Raw genomic sequence first — 6,257 nt, forward strand, 5'->3', positions numbered from 1 at the left:
TAAACCAACTGTGATGTAAACCAACTTATCAAGAAGAACTATCTTGAAAAAAAATCTGGAAATTATGCTCTATATTAAATTATTGAGCAAGTTACCTCGCAAACACCAGGTTGCGGGTCAATAATAATTGCACATGTAACCCATCTCATAGATGCATCTTATGTGGTATACATGGCAGGTGAATGGGCCCATATTCACCTTTGATATTTCCAGCATTCATGGGATTCAATCCCAATTTTAATTGGTCTATTAATTAATGAGAACAAGCAATGTAAGAGAATTTGTAAAGAACTTTCTAGTTCTTTAATATTTACCCATGTGAATTCTCTTTTATTTTTGCACATCATACTTGAATTAACATGGCTAAACCAATTATGCCAACTGGATAAATTATCAGTATTGATAAACTTCAGGTTTACACCATGATGTGTGCAATTATGAATAAACTCCAAATTTATTATGATATGGGTTTTTATATCAATAAATATCCACTTCATTGTGGTATTCTTTTGTTTATGTAGTATAAATTGGAGAATAAAGTGGGTAGCTTTTCACATACATATTATCCCGCTGCAAGTTGTAGTAATAGAAGATATTAGATCTTTCCTTTATTTATAGTCTCAATATAATCAACCGCTTTCGCGTATACTTTGGAAACTAAATAAGTTTCTTTGAGACTTACTACAACAAAATACCTTATTGGTAATCAATTGTGTTTCTCCAAAATAGTATAATTGGCTCTTGCAGAGTTCTCAATTAATTTTGTAGTACCACATATTCATCAACACCCATATGGTGAATATCTCTTTTAAAGAGAAAGTTATACCATTATGGTTATGGTCAAAATTATATGCAAGATCTGTTTCTTGCATTACCGTTGTCTTTTAACAATCACAATGCCAAAATATTTTGGCGTACAATAGGTACGTGACCAATGACCATTCATGCCATAATAATGATATTATTTTCTTATATCATCTCAAACCTCCTTTTAGAGGTGAGTGCGGTATATTCACTACCACTAGCACGTTCATATTCTTTGAAGAATGAATATGTATTCATAAATCAGATGTTGTCACATTCACATTATGAATTGACCATAATCATCTATATGTGCTTTACAAAATCTCATGTCAAATCGATGACAAATATTTTTCACAAAGTGGGGGATTATTTTGAGAATCCTTATTATTCTCATTATCACAATGATGACAATTATAATTTCGTCTATTACCACGTCCATATCCATTGATACATTCATAGTGATAATTTTGTCTTCTTTCAGACTTATCACATACTGCTATCACATTCTCTTAAGGGAATGAGAATGGAGCAAATTCAATGGGACGGGTTTCCACTTTTTGTGCACATAATCATACCTGAATTTGATCATGGCAAGACATAGAAATTTTACCACTTCAGGTGGTTATAATTTCTTACAAACTCCATTAGAGTTATAATCAAACTTTGTTGTCTTTTCTTGTATTTAAAATCAAAGTATAGAATAAAAGAGAAAAATACGGTAAAAAACTTACCTAAAATCTAGAATTTAATCATGAAGGAAGTTCATAGAATAATTGACAATCATTATGCTCAATCCCAAAGCTTCTACTCAATTGGTTAGAGTCTCGTGCTGATAACGTGTTATGAAATAATAAAAGAAGAAGAAGAATATTGTGGAGAAAAGTAGGGAGGGAATTCTTATTGATATTTTGGGGTGAATTACAATAGAATAGAACCCTCTATTTATAGGGAGATGGTGACTTAGCCACCAAGCAATGAACCCTAGAATCTCTCTAAATATAGACATTCACCATAAATACAATTCTATTTATAACAGTTTTAAATATATTACAAAAAATATTGAAGTTTTTTTTAGAAAAAGGGTAAAAAAAAAATTTAAACTTTGTAATTTATGGTGACAAAATAGAAAAAAATACTCAAGACCCGGAGACGAGCATTGCGAAGCTTATTGTGATGAAATGCATATAAAATTTTGGTTTATTGGCAATACATGCTTCCTTTTTAATCTTTTCTTCTCAATTCGTATTCATACTTATGCTCTTTCTTTTCTTCTTCATAAGTATTTACATATTTTGTCAAACAAAAAAGTGCATTTAACAGGGGCCGTCCGACGAATTTTTTGGCCCAAAATCAAATTTTACGAGGGGCCTTAATTATTTTTTTTTAATTTGAAGTCCATTTTTCTAGTTTTTTATATACAAAGTTATTAATAACTTTTTTATATTGAATTTTTTCTAATAATTCTTTCTCAATTGACAATATAATTAATCCATTTAACCTCTCTTCAGAGATTATTGAGCTTAGTTAAGATTTTATCAATTTTAATTTCGAAAAAAACTTATTTTTGCTGAAGTAACGGTAACAGGAATTATTAACATTATTCTATAAGCAATATAGGCATTTGGAAAAGAATCAAATCATTTTATTTGATTGAGTATATCAATTAAACTGTTATCTTCTAATTGTGCTATTTTGCTTAACACTTTTAATTTAGAAAATAAATATAAACCAACAATATCAGATTGATTATTATGCTTCAACGAACACTCAAGACTAAGGCAGTATTTTGAGAGGTTAATCATTCTAATATTTACATCGTCCTTCTTTGACTTGACTTTCACAATCATGCAAATTCTGAATTGGTGACTTTTAACTCNAGATGACTGTTCAAATCTATTTGAAGTGAAAAAAATAGTCTTGTCTACTATGTATAAAAAGCAATTAACTCTAAAGTATTCTTCGAGAGATTTTGAGATTTCAATATCAATATTCTTGGTAAATTATTTTTTTCTATATATCATAAGTTTCTTGTGAAGTTCGGGTTTGATTTTCATTTCAGATGCAATTTCCTAGTCAAAAATCATACTAGTTGCATAAACTTTTACCCCTTAAGCTTTTAAGACCATAAGTTTTAAAAGTCTTTTTTTTTTCTTTAACTATGTGGCGAGTCAAACAACCTCATCTAAATTGAAACATATGGAGTATATAATATATTAGGTGTAACAAAAAATGGGGCCTAAAGCAATTGCTTTACCTGCTTTAGGGTAGGGCCGCCCTGGCATTTAATAATTTGAATTGCATACTCTATCGTTTCAATTTATATGTGGTTGTCTTTTTAAATTTGTGGTCTAAAATAAATCATAAATTTTTTTGTGGTATAATAATCTCATTAAAGTAAAATAAGAAGTTTAAAATTAAATTATTTTTTAATATACAAAGGCATCAGTTTTTTTAAAACAAACTAAAAATGAAAACGCATCATAAACTGAGATAGATGTAATATTATTTTTATTTTACACGTATTCAAGCATTGAAGTAAGAAAATTATAGTAGCGAACTTCTCTCACAAATTGATTTATTTTTATATGAACTATCACATTATCAACTTTCAATATCAAGTTATATCGTTTCTAACTTTTGATTGCCTTTTCTAATATGAAATTTGTTATTTTTTAAAATATATTTCATTTTATAGGCATATATGCTTTTTAATTATAATATCTCTACTAGAAAATACGAATCATGTGACCAAAAACTAAAAGAAAGAAAGAAGAGAATTGAAACTTTAATACAATTTCAAAAAAGTGCTCTTGATAATTTTTTAACAAGGAGAAAATGTTCTTTTCAAAACTGAAATTAATCAAAATCTAATCTAAGACCAACAATGTCTCAAAAAAGATAAATTATCTTTATTATTAATCGAAAAAAATAATTATTGGAGGAAATTGATTAAAAAATCTAATTAGTCATTTTTAAAATCCAGAAAAGTAAAATTACAAATAAAATATAAAAATGCTTTAAAAAAATATTTAAGGTCTCTTTTTAAAGTATGGCTTTAGGCCTCCACTTATATCGAGCCGCCCCTGTTTGTTTGTGGCCCCAAGTTGTGTAATTGATACACTCTCACGCTTGAGGTGTGCTTGGATTTGGGTCTACTATTCGTGTGAAAAGTGAGCTTGCTGAAGGCCCAGGTGTTACTGAGTTATTTCTCTTTTGGGCCTGCTCTATTTATTAGGCATGTAGTCTTTCAGTATGTAATATTTGTACCTGTATTCATTATTTTGGGCCTATAATAATTTACAAACACAATAGATGGGGGAATTAGTAAAAAGGAGGGGTACGGTACTCTAATTCTCACGTAAATGGGTAGAAGCATGCCTATAGGATTTATGTGGTCTATTTGCTATTTGTTTTATATGCTTTAATTTCATGTGTAGAAAGCATGCCTATAGGAGTCACTCGCACACACATCACTTAGTTCAAGTATTTGCTATACCTATTTTCACTACTACGTACACTTAGACAACATGCCTATAGGATACAATAGCACATGCCTCACTGGTCCAGATACCATGTTTATATGACTTCAAACAATCATTTGGTCAAATTGCTTCTATTACTTTGGTACGCTGCTCATCTAGACATCATGGCCATAGGATTCCAATACATTAATCGACTATTCTCGTTGCTTTCACTACATTTCGCCTGTCTAAGAAGCGTGCCTATAAAACCAGCATTAGTAATTCAGAATTATGATTGCTTTCACTAACTTTTTACGTGACGCGCTTAGACATCATGTCTGTAGGATTTGCAACATTCAATCTGCCTATAAGATAGTCCAGAAACTACTGCACTGCCCATATATTACTGAAAATTAGAGTCACTTAGATATCATGCCTATAGGATTTGCAATGTTTTAAATTCACTTGAAAAGGAGAAAGGTTTGGCACTTCCTAAAGTCATTTCAATAAGAGGTTGCTTAATGCTGCTCATACACAATACTAGAAATTAGAATCATGTAGAAATCATGTCTATAGGTCTTGAACAATTTAATATGTCTTAACTCCAAACCTTCTTACCTATAGCGGCCTGTTTAAATAATTTAAACCTCGCTAGAATAAGCTATAACTTGTCTGCCTAATTGACAACGTGCATACGTGTCTGTATGAGGAGGTGAATCTGAGCCTTTGGTGTTGATTATGTGCATTCCTATTTGTTTGAATGCGCGATTAGTTTTATCATTTTTAAGCAACCTAAGTAAGTCTAGAACCACCCAAATAGAGGTCCAAAGCCTCCTGGACCATAGGCATGGAACGGGTAGAGCACGCATAGAGTACGACTTAGAAATGATTTAGAACGCTTTTAAGTAAACAACTTCAACATAGTAATCGGGTAGCAGGAGATGATAGTCTGTGCCCGCTGAATAATATGAGCAACCCCTACCTAAAAGGAGTTGAAAAGTATTATTTATGTTGCACGGGGTGATCCTTTAGGCTAAAAAACTTAGGACCCCCCCTCCCCGACCCCAACCCCTCCCCGTTCTTTATATACTTGTTATTCACACTTAGTCGTTTAACATAGACCAGTGTATTTGTACCCTTGCAATTATTGGAATTTGTACCAATTCCCATGTGTTATAATAAGACTCTTTGACTTCTATATTTTCTTTTGTTTATCGATCACCTAGCCTAATTACATAATCCACATAGTCTAAGGTTCAGCCGTGACATATAGTTGTGGCCTCGAAGAGTTCCTAACACCTTCTCTTTGAGGTAATTTGATCTGTTACCCAATCTTTGGTGACACGGATTAGTTAAAACAGAGTTATTTTCAAATAGTTGCCCTAACGCACCTTAAAAAATTGTTAGGTGGCGACTCTTCTCTTTTAATACCTCCTTTAAAAGGGTTGTCACACGTCGAAACCCGCTTTCGCGAGAAAATGGGGCGTGATAGCATGGCGACTCTGCTGGGGATTTACACTTAGGCTCTTACCATAATGAACTTGACTTATGTGGATTACTTTATTTGTTGCGTGCACATCCCTTCCCTTCTTCACCTTTACTTGTTTAAATTTTCTATGACATGCACATCCCTTTCCCTTCTTCATCTTTACTTGTTTAAATCAGCTATCACATACACATCCCTTCCCCTATTCACCTTTACTTGATATGACCGCTCTTCAACTGCCATAGCATGCCTTTCCCATCCCTACTTCTTTACCTGCTTTATTACATTCCCGCATATATTTTTATGAACTAAATTGACTTCTTCCTTTTGTCTTCTCTATGCTTTCCATGTTTATTTTTGCTATCTTATTTACTGCTTTTACATATTTTATCATGCAAATACTTGGCAACGTGTTATTATTTCTGGATAAAGCATGCTCCACATCATACTCCACTCGTGCCAATTATCAACATAGTGGCGCTTGATGAGTGTCAGTGCTCTTCCAA

This window comes from Nicotiana attenuata, chromosome 1 (genome assembly GCF_001879085.1).
Source record: "Nicotiana attenuata strain UT chromosome 1, NIATTr2, whole genome shotgun sequence".
In the NCBI taxonomy this organism is placed as follows: domain Eukaryota; kingdom Viridiplantae; phylum Streptophyta; class Magnoliopsida; order Solanales; family Solanaceae; genus Nicotiana; species Nicotiana attenuata.